This window comes from Mirounga angustirostris, unplaced genomic scaffold (genome assembly GCF_029215605.1).
Source record: "Mirounga angustirostris isolate CCGP_5_RB_7025 unplaced genomic scaffold, mMirAng1.0.hap1 SCAF_12, whole genome shotgun sequence".
NCBI classification, from domain to species: domain Eukaryota; kingdom Metazoa; phylum Chordata; class Mammalia; order Carnivora; family Phocidae; genus Mirounga; species Mirounga angustirostris.
In genome coordinates this window covers 45,471,469-45,488,821 of record NW_026991720.1, presented here as the reverse complement: position 1 = coordinate 45,488,821, position 17,353 = coordinate 45,471,469, and the positions used below count along the sequence as shown (strand labels likewise).

Here is a 17,353-nt window from a genome sequence, read left to right as displayed (position 1 = left end):
ATGACAAAAAAAATCTTGTGGCTAATTAATCTCCAATAATTAACAACCCAAAACAAAAACTATCTGATGGGACTTCTGGGATGCTGGTGTGAGTGAAAACAATTTGGAAAAAAAAAAAAAAAAAGAATAAAATCAGAGGATTCACACATCCCAATTTCAGAACTTACTACAAAGCAACGACAGTGTGGTTGTGGCATAAAGAAAAACATACAGATCAATAAAGTGAGAGTCCAGAGCAAACGCTTGTATTTATAGTTATCTGATTTTCAACAAGGGTACCAAGATAATTCAATGGGGGGGGAAAGAACAGGCTTTTCAGTAAAATGGTGCTGGAACAACTAGATATCCACATGCAAAAGAATGAAGTTGGGGGCGCCTGGGTGGCTCAGTTGGTTAAGCGATTGCCTTCGGCTCAGGTCATGATCCTGGAGTCCCAAGATCGAGTCCCGCATCGGGCTCCCTGCTCGGCAGGGAGTCTGCTTCTCCCTCTGACCTTCCCCCCTCTCATGTGCTCTCTCTCTCTCACTCTCTCAAATAAATGAATAAATAAAATCTTAAAAAAAAAAAAGAATGAAGTTGGACTCTTATCGTATGCAAAAATCACCTCAAAATGGTCATAGACTTAAATGTAAGGGCTACAACTATGAAATTCTTAGATAGAAACATAATAAGTCTTTATTACTTTAGGTTAGGCAAAGCCTTTTTTCTTTTTTGGATGAGATTTACATTTATTTTTTTTAATTTTTTTTTATTAACATATAATGTATTATTTGTTTCAGGGGTACAGGTCTGTGATTCATCAGTCTTACACAATTCACAGTGCTCACCATAGCACATATCCTCCCCAATGTCTATCACCCAGCCACCCCATCCCTCCCACCCCCCACCACTCCAGCAACCCTCAGTTTGTTTCCTGAGATTAAGAGTCTCTTACTGTTTGTCTCCCTCTCTGGTTTTGTCTTGTTTCATTTTTCCCTCCCTTCCCCTATGATCCTCTGTCTTGTTTCTCAAATTCCTCTTAACAGTGAGATCATACGATACTTGTCTTTCTCTGATTGACTTATTTTGCTTAGCATAATACCCTCTAGTTCCAGCCACATCATTGCAAATGGCAAGATTTCATTTTTTTTGATGGCTGCATAATATTCCATTGTGTATATATGTCACATCTTCTTTATCCATTCATCTGTTGATGGACATCTAGGCTCTTTCCATAGTCTGGCTATTGTGGACATTGCTGCTATAAATATTGGGGTGCAGGTGCCCCTTTGGATCACTACATTTGTATCTTTGGGGTAAAGACCCAGTAGTGTAATTGCTGGGTCATAGGGTAGCTCTATTTTCAACTTTCTGAGAACCTCCATACTGTTTTCCAGAGTGGCTGCACCAGCTAGGCAAAGGCTTCTTAAATGTGACATCAAAAGCACAAGTGAAAAGAAAAAAAAAATAAATTAGACTTCATCAAAATTAAAACCTTTTGCTTTTCAAAGGATACCATCAGGAAAGTGAAAAGAAAATCCAAAGAATGGGAGAAACTACTTGCTAATCATATATCTGATCAACATAGGTAACCATCAGAGAAACACCAAATACAATGAGATACCACTTTATACCACTAGGATTGCCAAAAAGTAATAAGGGTTGGGGAGGATATGCAGAAATTGGAACCCTCATACACTGCAGATGGAAATGTAAATGGTGCACCCACTTTAGAAAACAGTTTGGCAGTTCCTCAAAAAAGTTAAACATAGAGTTACCATATGACCCAGCAATTCCACTCCTTGGCATATTCCCAAGAGAAATGAAAACACATGTCTACACAAAAATTTGTATATAAATGTTCATAGCATCATTATTCATAATAGCCCAAAAGTGGAAACAACCCAAATGCTCATTGACTGATGAATGAATAAACAAAATGTGGTATATCCACACAATGGAATACCATTTGGTTATAAAAAGAAATAAAGTACTGATATGTGTGTTACAATATGGATGAACCCTGAAAACATTATGTTAAGAGAAAGAAACCAGTCATATACCACATATTGTATGATTCCATTTATATGAAACGTTCAGATTAGGGAAATCTATATATAAAGTAGATTAGCGGTTGCCTAGGATTTGGGATTAGGGGTGGGGGTTCAGCTGTTGGGGAAAAAAGGGGAATGACTGCTAATGAGTATGGGGTTTCTTTTTGGGGTGATAAACATGTTCTAAAAGTGTGGTGATGGCTGCACAACTCTGGCTATACTAAAACCTACTCTATTTTATGCTTTAAATGAAGTTAATGGTATGTGAATTACCTCTCAATAAAGCTGCTTAAAAAGATTTCCACAAATACATGCGGTGCCTGGGTGGCTCAGTCAGTTAAGTGTCCAACTTTTGAGCCCAGCTCAGGTCTTGATCTCAGGGTTGGGAGTTCAAGCCCCATGTTGGGCTCCACTCTGGGCGTGGACCTACTTGAAAAAAAAATTTTTTTTTAATTTCCACAAATACGAGAGAAATATACTTATTAACAGACTGTTTAAAAAAGAAAATATTTCCTTCCTTTGCAAGGGGGGCAAGGCTTTTTTCATTTATAGATACTCAGAGAACTGGCAAAACTAAATACAGAGCATAAGACAAAGAACACAAAGGATTGTATTAATAGTCAAAAAATATAATAAATCAACAGTGTTGGATATGACATAACTGCATTTTCAACTTTATAGTTGAGGGTGGCAAGTGCTTGATTAAACCATTGTCTTGTGATGTTAAGGTATACATACCGGTTTCCCAAGTATTAGAATCTTCAAGAAAAACAGGAACAAAAAAAGACAAAGAGACACCAGGCTCCCAGCCATTTGCCACTTGACAGAGATCAGATAATCAAGGCTTAACCACCCGCTTTTCTTCCACCAATGGAAACAACAACAACAACAACAAAAAAACAAGCTGCTGTGGAGCCAGAACTGTTCAGAAACCAGGTTTAGCATGCAAGAGTCACAAATTTTTTTTTCTTTTTTTAAAGATTTTATTTATTTATTTGAGAGAGAGAGAGAGAATGAGAGACAGAGAGCATGAGAGGGAGGAGGATCAGAGGGAGAAGCAGACTCCCTGCCGAGCAGTGAGCCCAATGCGGGACTCGATCCCGGGACTACAGGATCATGACCTGAGCTGAAGGCAGTCGCTTAACCAACTGAGCCACCCAGGTGCCCAAGAGTCACAAATCTTAATGGCCACCCAAAGAGGCCCCCCAGAGGGGCTGAGGGAAGACAATTCAGAATTCAAGGTGTCCAGAAGAGATGCCACATATAGGCTCCAACAGGGGAACAAAGTGGGCCGATCTCGATGGAGATTCCACAAGTAACTCTCAAGGCATAATTCAGAGACATTTCTCACAGCAGATATTTACTCATATATGCAGGAGACCAAATCAAGCACAGACCATCATAGAACAAAGGTAGGGTAGGGTGTATCAAGGTAAACACCACACAGGAGGTGATACCGTGGGACTTCCCTTTTGCCTTTTGGCAAGCTGACTGCCTGAAAACTACCAAGGAAGATCTAGTTTACACCACAGGAGCAGAAGGGAACTGCAGTGATTTACAGATTTTCAGAGCCACCTTGTGATTTCGGCTATGGAGTGCATACGGTGTGCTCTCCTTCTCTGTTATGGCCACTGGTACGCTTCCCTGGGCATGTCCATCGTGAGCTAGGACTGAATCTCTCAATTATTATTATTTTTAAAGATTTTATTTATTTATTTGATAGACGGGGTGAGAGAGCACAAACAGGGGGAGCAGCAGGAGAGGGAGAAGCAGGCTTCCTGCTGAGCTGGGAGCCCTAAGTGGGCTTGATCCCAGGACCCTGAGATCATGACCTGAGTTGAAGGCAGACCTTGTTAACCGACTGAGCCACCCAGGTACCCCAGGACTGGATCTCTCAATTCCTTACCACGAATCCAGTTGTCTAAGCTAAAAACCTAGCACCCCCAATTTTCTGTTTCACTCCCTCTAATGTGGGAAACAAAGGCAGAAGGAAACATAGGAAATGCCCTTATAACCTGCAGCCCATTGACAAATACTTGAGGCAGGCAGAGTATAACGTTCCTCCAGGAAGCTCCTGACCGTCTTAATGTTAAATCTTTACTACAAGGGAAAACAACCTTAGCTTGACAATAGCAAGGCAGGCAGTACCCCAAGTCTTCTTTAGTATATCAAAGTCCTTTTGAAAACCTCCCTTTTTCCTTACCTCGCCCAGCTCCCAAGTATATAATCATAATCAGCCATTCCTCAGAACCCCAGTGCATCTCTTTCTGCCCACGTCCTGTCCCCGTGCTTTAATAAAATCACCTCTTTGCACCAAAGATGTCTCAAGAATTCTTTCTTGGCCGTGGGCTCTGGACCTCACCAACATTCCAAAACTATATCATCTTCCCAAGTCCCACCAATTCTCCTTCCTTAATACCTCTTAAACCCATTTTCCCTTTCCACCCTCATCATCTGTCCTAGTTCAGGTCCTTATAATCTGCAGTCTCTTAACTGGGCATCCCCATCCATCTGCCACACAGATACCAAAATTATAATAAAACACAGATGTTTGACATTCCTCTGCTTAGCAGCCTGCCTAGACTCCATGTTGCCACTAGAATAAAATTCAAATGCCTTATAAAAATGGCAAACAAGGGACGCCTGGGTGGCTCAGCTGGTTAAGTGTCTGCCTTCGACTCAGGTCCCAATCCCAGGGTCCTGGGATTGAATCCCGCTTAGTCGGGCTCCTTGCTCAGCGGGGAGTCTGCTTCTCCCTCTACCTGCCACTTCCCTTGCTTGTGCTCTCTCTCTCTAACAAATAAATAAATAAAAATCTCAAAAAAAAAAAAAAAAAGGGCAAACAAGGCCATTTGTAGTCTAGTTCCTGTGGACATGGGCAGCTCCATCTCCACCAGCCCTCATCCACCCATCTGCTGGCCCCTGGATGCCATCACCTGAGGTACTCCATCACCTGAGCTACTCCGCATTCCAAAACTTCTCCCTCCACCTGGATGTCTTATTCCTTTTCTGCCAAGGAAAACCTCCACTCAGCCTTCAAGTGTTACCTCTTCTGGGAGACCTGATTTGCCTATCAAAGCAAGTCACTTCCTTATTTGTGTTCCCAAGCTACTTTGTACTTACTTCCATTCCTTTACTTAGCACTTATCACATTGTCTTTAATTACTTGGCTGCTTTCTCACACCCTGAGGCCAGTGGGCAGTGGCTGTCTTCTCTTTGTGTCCTCCAGCACCTATCTTCTGCTTTGGCAGGAAAAAGCCTCTCAGTATGTACTGGGAGAATGAATGTGTCATCTGTCACAGAGACACAGATCAGCCCGTGTTTTTGCAATGCCTTGCATCAGCACCGCAGGTGATAAAGACAGCTTACAGTCTGGTGGAGGTTAAGAGAAGTAAATATGAATAAAACAAGCCATACAGCAATCCAGAAGCCATATGAGAATCAAACCAAATCTTAGGGTGTCAGGGGCGCCTGGGTGGCTCAGTCGTTAAGCGTCTGCCTTCGGCTCAGGTCATGATCCCAGGGTCCTGGGATCGAGCCCCGCATCAGGGAGCCTGCTTCTCCTTCTCCCACTCCCCCTGCTTGTGTTCCCTCTCTGGCTGTGTCTCTCTCTGTCAAATAAATAAATTAAATCTTAAAAAAAAAAAAAAGAAAATCTTAGGGTGTCAGAGGGCAGAAAATGATTCTCAGAGACACGTCTGAAGATTTCTAGTTAGAGGGTGGGCTCAGCTGATGGTGGGGGCGGGGGCAAAGAAGCTGTTTACAATTTGATGCTGGGACAGATTGACTGATTGACATCACTTTCAATGGCAAACTCTGAAATAACTCAGGGGTAGTAGGGATTTTATCAAAGGGTTTCGCTCTCTGGGAATTCCCTTATCTTCCAAAGCCAGCAGAACTGGAGTGCTTCCTTTTGCTGTCAAGGTGACCTTCCTCTTACAGATTTGTGACTCCTGAGCCGGTTCACAATGCAGAGGGAGCTTCCCTGTTGTTACCTGCCACTCCTCGATTTGGGCCTTGGTAGTGGCCACACCTGGAACTTCTGGACCACTGGTCCCCTTGATCTGATATGGCCTTTGCCACACTGGCCTGAGCAGAGGGGAAGCAAAGAAAGCTGCACTTCCAACGGTTGCCCATCCTTTCGTACTCCTGCAATCTACCATCACTAGACTGTCGGGCTGAGACACTTCAAGGTTTGGTAGCAAGAGACTGAATATACCAATGGACAATGGCCAGACCACATATACCAAGAGACCTCTAACCTACACCCTGCAGCAACCAGCCCAGGGAGCTGATCTATTCTCTATGTCAGACTTGTAGAAAGTCAGACCTCTCTCCACCAACCAGTCCAGAAAATCAAGCAAGAACCCCTGGAACAATCAGACCCAAAGGGTCAGCACATTATTAATAACAGCCTCCCTAATTCTTGCCCCTCATTTTTCCAGAGAAAGCAAATATACATTCCTGACCAGTCACATAAAATACCCCACTTCTAGTTAGCCAGCCTACAGCTCACACAAGCCAAGAGCCTCCAACTGGGGCCGGCCACAGCCCTCCCCTCATTCCATGATAAAGCTTTCCCACGCCTCTGCCTGCTTCTGGGTCTCTGCCAAAACGTGTGATGGTGGCTGACTCCTTTGCTATAGCAAGCCCTGAATAAATGATCTCATTTGGTTGGTCTTTGTTGATTTTCACAGCAGAAAAAGTGTCTAAAAACTAGATGCTAACTATTGTTCCTAAAATCAAAAGAGGAAAACGAGGGGCACCTAGGTGGCTCAGTCGGTTAAGCATCTGCCTTTAGCTCGGGTCATGATCTCACGGTCCTGAGATCGAGCCCCACGTCTGGCTCCCTGTTCAGTGGGGTGTCTGCTTCTCCCTTTTTGTGCCCCCCCCACCCATGCTCATTCTCTCTCTCTCTCAAATAAATAAATATTTTTTAAAAATAAAAATAAGTAAATTTTAAAAAGGGGGAAAATGTTAAATGCTGTATAAGAGTCCTCTCATGGGCATAGCGAGCTCTAGCCTCACTTTCGGTTTCTCAAATTGAACCCTCCTCTTCGGTTCTGTAGGCCATCCAGGGAAGCATACACAGACTGGTGTTGCTCTGGAATCTGTACCTTTATCCTGAACATCACAGTGGAACACAGTAAACCACAGCAATCCCTTTCCCTGGGGGTGAGTTTAGAATCTAGTCACCAAAGAGCTCCAATAGAGGAGCCCAGGGTGGGCATTACTCCCGGTCTCTCAGACCCTGTGAGCTCTCCTCCCCAGGGCTAGGTGACATCATGGTGCCTCCTTTCCCCTGGGATCCTCCAGCCCCCCTGTGGGTAACTCTTGGCCAGAAGCCCACATATGCAGCTTGCAGGATAAACACTGCTCAGAGACAGTCCAGTGGGGAATCCATGTCAACAAAGAACACTTTCCTACAGCAGTATGCATGGAAATAACATCTGTTTCCTTCTACCTTACTATGCAGAGAAGTTTTACTCCCACTTTTCTCTTCTTCCACTATCCAGCCCTGCCCCAGGTGGTCCCACCCATGATGGAGTCCTTGCTGGCTTGCTTCTGGACAGCTGAGCCCCTCACTCTGGACACCCTCGCTGACCACATGGTGAATTAGGAGGAGCCTGCGAAGTTGTTTTTCTTTTCCAGTGAGTTCATGTTCTTAGGCCCAGCGGGGTCTTCCCACCAGGCCTGATTAAGAAGAAAGGAAGATGGTAAAATTTGCTCTCCCAGTATCCGGAGCAAGCCCAGGGGGTGGGGCAGGAGGAAGACTGAGGGGTTTTTCTCATCTAATGTGTGTATGAAGGTATTTTGAACTATTTAAATATTCCTGCTTTAAAAATGTTCTTAAATAGTATCTGTCCTTTTGTGGCTGGCTTATGTCACTCAGCATGATGTCCTCAAGGTTCATCCATGTTGTAGCGTGTATCAGAAGCTCCTTCCTTTTCAAGGCTGAGTAGTATTCCATTTATGCACACATCACACTCTGCTTATCCATTCACTTATCAGTGGACACTTGAGGTGTTTCTACCTTTTGGATACTGTGCATAATGATGCTCTGAAATATGGATGTTGCTTTTCTCTATTCCCTTGTTCTCAACTCTGCTCTGGCCAGAGCTACTGATAATACCCCAAGTAGTGTTATTAAGATGAAATTAATCAATGCTCAGTTTTTAAATTGAATTACTTTACTTCTGAAATCCACTTTGAAAGGAAGGTCTGAGGACAACAGAGTTTATGCCCCCAAGTTTATGCCAAAGCAACAGATTTTGATAGAAAACAGAACAGAGCTTCTTGGTTCTGGCTGTACTGGGGAGATTCGAAGAAGTACCCAATCCTACGCCTCTGAGAGCCTGAAATAATTGATCTGGGCCTGCTGGAATCTCCTGAGAGCTTTTAAGCAGCACCAATGCCCGGGCTGCACCCGAGACCCATTAAATTAGAACTCCTGGAGGTGGGGCCCAGACACTGGTGTATTTCAAAGGTTCCCCGGCTAAGTTTCCTGCTCACTGGGACTGCCAACCACTGGCAGAGCCCACAGCTCCACCCCCAGAGGGACTAAAGATGGGCCACCTGAACTGGGATGGAGTAGGGAGAGGGCTGGGGCATAAGGTCATATAAAGGGTGGGGACCTTGGTGGAATCCAGGTGGAGGGGAACCATCCCCTGAACCTTTCACATCTCTATTGATGGTCCTTTCATTAAACTCTCCTCAGTTGCCTTGTTTGAGTGAGTCACCTTTTCCTGCCAGATCCTGACTTATATAGTATCCTCATCTAGATAGGGTTGCTGGGTTAAGTACCGGCTGCAAAAATCAGAGATGGTCAGTTTGCCATGAGCAGATGCTATAAGGCTACATCTGAACAAGACCTTTTTGAGACTGGCTTATGTCACTTAGCATGATGTCCTTAAGGCTCATCCTCATAATAGCAAGTGACAAAATTTTCTTTACTTTTTTTTTTTTTAAGATTTTATTTATTTATTTGAGAGGGAGAGAGAGCATGGGGGGGGGCAGAGGGAGAAGCAGGCCCTCCACTGAGCAGGGAGTCTGACGTGGGGCTCCATCCCAGGACCCCAGGATCATGACTGGAGCTGAAGGCAGACGCTCAACCGACTGAGCCACACAGGTCCCACTGTATTCACATATTTTAAATGTGAAATTTAAATTCAATGAAATGAAAAAAAAATCTTTGTGCATCTCCATTAAGTTTTGACCAATGTATAACCCCGAATCACCCCCAAATGTTCCAGTATTCCTTCTCAGCAAATCCTCACCCTTCCTCCCAGAGGCAACCACCATTCTTCTGATTTTCTGCCATAGATTAAATTTGCTTTTTCCAGAACTTCATTTAAACCCAATAATCTTTAAGGGTTTTCTTTCATTAGATGTGTGGCAGTCTGGAAAGCAAAAAAGTGCAAAATGCTAAATGAGAACACTCTGTTAATTGATTATCAATCAGAAATTCAATTGGAAAGGAAAGACACAGGGGCTCCTAATTCTAGATTTAATTTAAATCAATAGGAAATCTTACTGTCATCCAAGTTCAATTTAAACACAACTTTTTGGCAAAATCTTCTTTAAGAATGTTAGTTACCTCTTCACGTATCAATTCGATAACTCACATAATTATCCAGAGACAGTAATTTTTAAACTGTGCTCCTTGGAGCCCCTAGGACTTCCAAATTTAAATCAAATCTTTGCAGTGGCCCCAGGGAATCTTCAGAAACCTGGGATGGGGTTTGAAGCTAAAAAAGTTTGAAAGCCATTCTCCTAAATCATTGAATTTTAATAATGCAGAAGAACTTAAAAATTATATCATCACATGCTTTTACTATTCAGATAAGGAAAATGAGAGCCAGGGGCATTAAGTACCCAAAGTCACCAAGCTTTTATAGGGCAGAGCCAAACTCAGAACCGGGGGTGGGGGGTGAGGGGTGGGGGGCCCTTATTGTTGCCCAGTGCCCGTTCACATGGACTCTATCTTTAGTTGGGTTTGCAGGTCTAAAGGAGAAAAGGATGAAAGTCTGCCTGACCACCATCATCACTTATTTAAAGCTAATAATTCTGATAATTCACAACAGTAGTGCATGTGATGTTGATTAACAGTAGAGAACCCTATGATTTGAGGGACCTTCTGAGGGGTTCCCAGCAATGATTTTGAACCTTCTCTTTCGGTATATGTCATTTGCAGAAGCTGATGAAAGCTCTTGATCTTCTCCCCCGGGGGGGGGGGGGTAGAAACACATTTTCAGACAAATTGCATTTTGCCTAATATTTGGGGGGTTCTGTAGATTCCTTGAAGTCCACCCCTGAACCTGAGATTCCGTGCCTGTGTTCTACAATATATCTAATCCCACAGACATCCTGCATGGGACATTTCATCTGACTTTTTGACAGAAGACGCAGAAAACCAACACTTTTTCGTTTTTGACGTACATCTCTTTATTTTAAACTTATTTTGTCTAGTGAACGGAGATGTAAGACAATGATCACAATCCTCTAAGTCATGTTCAAAAAGGGACTCACGAGGACAAGTGAGTCAGGTCATCAATATACATGAGCATCTGGGCAGGAGGGCTTTCCGCTCTCATTAGTACCGCAACGATTGAGAGCCTCTCATCCCAGGCGGGGTGAAACGGACGAACCCAACACATGGCACTTTGTTTTGTTTCGTTTCATTTTTAAAGTAATCTCGATACCTAACGTGGGGCTCAAACTCACAACCCTGAGATCAAGAGTCATATGCTCTACCTCCTGAGCCAGCCAGGCGCCTCCAGATTGCACTTTTTGATCCCTTACTCTGTGCCCTGCTTTTGATGTTAGATGCCAGTCCACCAACTCCTGACGATGATCTAGTAGATCTACTAAGTATTTCAGGTGCGTGAACATCAGAGATAATTTCATTATTATAAAGTACTGAAGAAAACATTTTTTTATGATTATAGGTAAATATACATCATCTGAGCTTCTTCATCCCCCATCAGGATATAGGGAGAGCAAGGGGGTGACATTAGCAGTTATAACTCTTGTCCCTACCCGCTAATGCAAGACTTCCGACTTCTTGTAAAGTTCTCTCCAAATATTTCTCCTTCTCCCAGGGAGTGTTTTCAGGGCTGGTCTTGTTGGACAGTGTCCTATACCACTAATTCCACCAGGTGGCAGCACGACATCAGCAGGCACTGCCTTTCGGCTTCACAGTGCCCTCCTCGAGGAGTGTGACAAACCGTCCTTTTCTGCCCCTTGCATTACTACTGAAGAGTTCCCAGAGACCAAGTTTTTCTGGATTGTTTTGTTCTTATTTTTAGACAGTACAGCTAGTTCAGCCTTTGTCTCTCCACAGGAATTGGGCATTAGGCCCCTGAAAGTCAGAGCTGAGCGGTAGCCATGGGGCTATATTCAGAAGCGCCTTGCCCCTCTGATGACAAAGGCTTGGCTGCTGGGTCCTTCTGGTCCCTGGGGTGCTATGAGAGCTTGAGAAGAAGACAAGATGAGTCTTGGATTAGTTCTACCTCTGCCAATTCCTAGCCATGGGATTTTGAGCAGATTAACCTCAAAACCTGTTTCCTCATCAGTAAAATGAGGATGATGATTATGGTACCCACTTCATAGAGCTAATGATGAAATGAGAGTCTAGCACATGGAATTCACTTAATCAATGCCAGTGTTTATTATAACCACATATATTTACAAAAAACATTAACAGTGATTATTTCTGCTGGCAGCATCAGAGACCATTTTAAATTTCTTCTTTGTTTCCCAAATTCTCTTCAATAAGCATGCACTGTTTTTATAATCAGGAAAAAAAATGGCAATTAAAATATAATAGACTGTTGATCCCAGTTCCTGATGATTCCTCAGAAACATGCAAATACTTTCTCCACTGCTCAATGAGCTCCAGGCCTAGGTCTTATCTATTTTGGTACCGTTAGCATGAAGTACCTCATTTGGCACCCAGTAGGTAGTCGATACTCATTTCCTGAACAAAAATCTCAATGGTAATTGCTTCAGGTTTTAATTTCTCTGTGTAATGAAACATCTTTTTCTTCTCCATGAATTCCTTTTTCTTACTTAAGTCCAATTTTTAATCCTTCTATCGATTTAATTGAATCCTCCCCAAATTTAGTCCTCTCCAAATTCTCCTCATCAGAATTTCCTTTAGACTGCTGAGTTGGGTTTAGGCAGGCTTTCAGCAAGCTTTTCATCTGAGCTCCACACAACTCATGCCAATAGGTGATATGGATGGGACTGAGTTGAGATCAAATCTTTTTAGTAGCTAAATGAAGAACCAAGGGCAACAGTAACCTGGATTATATAAAGATTATAAAAGGAAACAGACATTTCCAAAGAAATATCATATTTTAACTTGAAACCCATAGTGAAAAGAGTTTAAATAAAAGAGTTTATTTTTACCCATGTCAAAATATAGGGTTATTGATGATTAAGTTTGGCCATTGCTAGGATGCCTGGGTGGCTCAATCGGTTAAGTGTCTGTCTTGGGCTCAGGTCATGATCCCAGAGTCCTGGGACTGATCCCTGCATGGGGCTCCCTGCTCAGCCAGGAGTCTGCTTTTCCCTCTCCCTCTGCCCCTCTCCACCGATCATACCCACGTGCTCTCTCTCTCAAATAAAATCTTTAAAAAAAAGTTTGGCCATTGCTATCATTTGGTTCCTTTGATCTTAACTGAATAAATGAAATGGTCTGGTAATCTCTAGGAAGGACAGGCTCGAGCATGATATTGCACTGGTGTTTCTTCTATAAAAGCAAATGCAAAAAAGATGACATTAGCCCTTGGCGGCTGATGTATTTTAGTTCTTTTCTCTTATTATTGATAAACATAAGACTCTCTCTCTAGGAATTTGAACCTGAAGGGAAGTCCAAAGAGGATTCCAGCTGAGCCACCTGAGGCAGGGCCCCATCTATACAGAGTCTGATACTCAATTCCTCCTTTGATCTTGTGATCTACAATAGATTCCTCTTTGATTAAGATGTTCAAACATTTAGACTCCTAACTAGGTCTTAAAAGGTGCTAGGCCAAGCCTGGGTCCAGGACCAGGAGGAGACCAGGCTGGCAAGATGTGGGGAGGGTGGTCCTGTTGTTGATGGAGGCACAGGAAATGTGGAGAAAGTGGAAGGAGAAAGAAAAGCTTGGGTGCTTGCCCACGTTGGTCAGCTGGCTTCTGTTCCCTGTAACCCAAGATTTCAGTTCACATGATGCCAAAGCAGGGCTGCGTTCCTCTCAGCCCGTTCCTGAGCCCCTGATCCTGGCAGGAGCGGGGAGAAGCGCTTGCCCTCTCTGCCATGCTGTGGCCTCTCACACGAGCATCTGGCCCTGAAGCAGAAGAGCTCTGTCTTCTGCTGCCTGCAGCAACTCTCTCCAGACAGCTACAAACCTGGTCCTCCTGAGGACACCTGCAGACACCCTGTCTTTCCACCCTCTCTCTCTGCCCCCAGGCACTGGGACATAAACTTCTTCTCTCATATCATTCAAGCAACAAAAGGAATAAATAAATGAAAATCAAATCATGCAAATCTCCTTGGCAGAGGCCCGCATCTCTGGGTTGCCAAACTTGCTGAGACATGCCTAAGCTGAGAAGTGAAGGTTGATCAAGCTCATGTGTGAACCCTGGATCATCAGGAAAAATTCCGGCTAGCAAGGAGCATTGCTCTGACCCATCCCACACGTCGCTCCCGCAAAGAGCTGGTCCAGGGAAAACTCCACTTGTTCAAAGGTGATTCATCAAAAGGAAAATGCAGAGGATCTCTCCATGCACAGGAATGGGATAGGAAAAGCAAGTGGCAGATGTGAAACGCTTACCAGGAAAATGCTGCCATAGAGCAGACAAAAGCTGTAACCAAACAATTGCCAGGCATTTAAAAGACTTGATGAAGGGACTGCCTCTATGAAGAAAGAGCACAGGGAAAAGATGGGAAGACCTCAGGAGGCGAAATGAGAGCTCAGGAAAAAAGTGTAAAAAAGAAAATAAAGAAAAACAAAACAGCCCAAGGGAGGAAAAACACTGCTGAAAATATTAGGGACACAGAAGACAGGAATGACAAAAATTCAACAAAATAAAATGGAAATAAAAGAGTTTAAAAGAATGAGATAGGCAAAGAAGCCCAGTGACTATTAATATATCAAGCACATGTGATGTACCAGGCACTGTTCTAGGCACTAAGGAATACAGCAGCTCCATAACCGACATGGGCCCTTATGGCCCTTGAAACAAAACCGTGTTTTGTTTTCAGCTTTCCATACCATCTGCGGTTGATAATGCAAAGGCCACCCAAGAGATGGCCCATTGTCAAGGTATGTCACGGTCTTGTCATGCTCCTGTCATCTGCAGGCATGTGGCATTATCCAGCATTGGAACAGTGTCCTTCAAACTTAACATCCAGACATCTAACTTTACCCCTGTCACCTCCTCCTCAGCTGGGTTACTGTTACAGGCTGAACTATGTTCCCCCCTAAATTCACAGGTTGAAGCCCTAACCCCCAATGTATTAGGAGATAGGGTCATTAGGGGTGTAATTAAGGTTTAATGAGATCATGTGTGGGGCCCTGATCCAGTAGAACTGGTGTCCTTACAAAAAGAAGAAGAGATACCAGGGCATGGCTAATACCAAAGGCCATGTGAGCACACGGTGGTCCCCTACAAGCCAGGGAGAGGGCTCTTACCAGAACATGAATCCACCAGCACCTTGATGGTGGGCTTCTAGCCTCCAGAAGGGTGAGAAAGCAAATGTCTATTGTCTAAGGCACCTAGGCTGTGGCATTTTGTTATGGCAGCTCAAGCCGACTAACGGTCCCTCAATGTGCCATGCCTAGCATGGGATCATCTCTCCCTGGTGCTTTCTGAGGAATGATCAGGACAAAAGGGGTGGTGAGCAATATAAGCCTATTTTGAAAATTTGGGATTCTACCCTGACCATTCCTGGTTACAGTGCTCTTTTTTCCCCCTAACAGCTACAAAGAGACCCGAAAATGGAGTGAGAGGACACAAACTTAATGCTGTTTCAGCTACCTGGATTTTCTTGTTGGCCTGAGATGGTCCTAGATCTCAAAGATAATGGTCACTTGGTTGAGAGCCCTGCTCACTGAATCCTCCTGCAGTGACCCATACAGCTCTGTAGTCGGTTTCTGTAAGTTCTGTAAAAATGCCCTTGTCACTCCTGCACTTGTCCCTTCTGGACAGAAGGTCTGGGCACGTGCTGGGGACAGCTGAACGAAAGATGAAGGTACAGGCGCTGGAATGGCTTGTGCCGATTCTGTGGGGTAGAGGGAGAGCAATCCCCCAGCGCCTGGGGAGGACACACCTTGGACCCTGGAGGGGCTGAGTTGTGAGGGCAGGGATGCGATGACCCCACACCTTGTCCATGACACCGGGCGCAGTCACACGGTCTGCCTGGGCCAGGCGGCCCCTACCGCTCCCGCCTGCCCTCCTGTGGGGTTGGTCATCCCTGCCTGCACACTATGGAAATAGGAGAATTCACAAGGTCACGGATGTTTCTCAAGTATTCCTCTGGCCCGAAGCTCCAACAGCACTGGCGAACATGCTTCTGAACATCCCCTCATACTGTTCAGACACCTGACTGGGACAACCTTGTTTCTACCTGACGGATACAAATTCACCTGCTTCTCTTCAGGCTCAAGGGGTCTTGGGTGAGGCCATGTGTGGCAATCAGAGACCTGTTCATGTTCCTTAACCAAACTGATGCAACGGTGAGCCAAATCAAACTCAACAACAGAGCCCAACTGGAGTGACCTGCGCCCCTTTAAACTGTACCTTTGTGTGTCAGAGAGAAGGGCCACAGAATGTCTCTCCAGGGGGTCTGACTCTCAGCATGGGGGCAGGGGGGAAGGTCCTTCCCAGTTTCTTCCTTGGGTCTTCTGCTTCAGTGCTAGATTAGTGTCAGCTACTCATTCCACCACACCTGCAGACTTTTAAAAATTGTGGTAAACTCTACATAAATAAAATCAATCATTGTAACCACTTTTAAGTATACAATTCAGTGGCATTAAGTACACTCACAATGTTGGGGAACCATCACCACTATCTACTTCCAGAACTTCTCCATCATGCCAAACTGAAACTCCATCCCCATTCCCTGTCGCCAGGCCCTGGTAACCTCTCTTCTACGTTCTGTCTCCATGACTTGCCTTTTCCAAGGGTCTCATGGAAGTGGAATCATGCTGTGTTTGTCCTTTTGTATCTTTCTGATTTCACTTAGCATACTGTTTTCAAGGTTCATCCGTGCTATGGTGTATGTCAGAATTTCCTTCCTTCAATGGTGAAATACTATTCTACAGCACATATATACCACATTTTGTTTTCATCTGTTCCTGTATTTTTTAGAGCTCTCTTTATCCCTTGGTGGTTAAGCCTCTGTTATCAGTTAATAATCATTTATATTCAACTCTCCCTGTTAACATCATGTAGTTCCCATCTCCTGACCAGAGCCCTGACACACTTGCCTTTGGAAACTGCCTTTCCACTCACTCCATGTGACCTTGATTGGGCCAGTCATGGAGGCTGATTTCCCTCATCATGAACCATACTGCCCCATCACTATGATAGCAGTGACAGGTCCTAGGGCAGGCATATGACCCAACCAATGCCAATCACAATCATTCTCCAGGATCAATAGATGGATATGGGGGAAATGTGTTTCCATAATGTTTGCCACACTGGGGTTCTTGCTGTCATGTCCCCAGACATGTGTAGAGGGCTCATCTTGTGGTAGAAGAAACTGAGACCAATACACAAGGAAAAATAGAGACAGAGAGGTTTCTAATATGTCCAGAGGCAGTGTAGCCTGAGAAGAAGGTCAGAATTTAAAGAGGTGAGGGAGGAAATAAGAAGAGTGAGGATGGGCAGCCAGAACTGCAGAAGAAGGTGGAGGAGAAGGTGGTATCGTGCTATCGTGATCATTGTGATATCAAGAGAGGATTTTTTTTAAAAGAGGGGAAGGGGTGGGGCGCCTGGGTGGCTCAGAAGGTTAAGCGCTGGACTCTTGGTTTCGCCTGTCATGATCTCGCAGTTGTGGGATCGAGCCCCACGTTGGGCTCTGCGCTCAGCGTGGAGTCTGCTTCAGATTCTCTCTCCCTCTCCTTCCCACTTGTGCTGTCTCTCAAATAAATAAAATCTTAAAAAAAATAAAAGAAGGGAAGGGGTTAAAAAAAGGGGTGGGGCTGGAACCTGGCGCCTGGATTGGGCACTAGGCTGTGGCTGACGGGAGCGAGGGCGGTGGCTGCGGAGTGCTCTGCGTTAGCACCCCTGCGTCTCTCCCGGTCTGTCTCCAGCACCCTCGAGAGCCC

The 17,353-nt window shown here is 44.5% G+C and overlaps 1 long non-coding RNA gene across 1 annotated transcript in view; it reads right to left on the bottom strand.

Moving 5' to 3' along the window:
* The window catches only part of LOC123835431 (uncharacterized), a 50,992-nt gene that overhangs the window by 16,987 nt on the left and 16,652 nt on the right, over nucleotides 1-17,353 (bottom strand). Inside the window, exon 3 of the long non-coding RNA XR_008505243.2 lies at nucleotides 2,307-2,459. This is a non-coding gene — a long non-coding RNA (uncharacterized LOC123835431). The remainder of the gene's footprint in view (nucleotides 1-2,306; nucleotides 2,460-17,353) is intronic.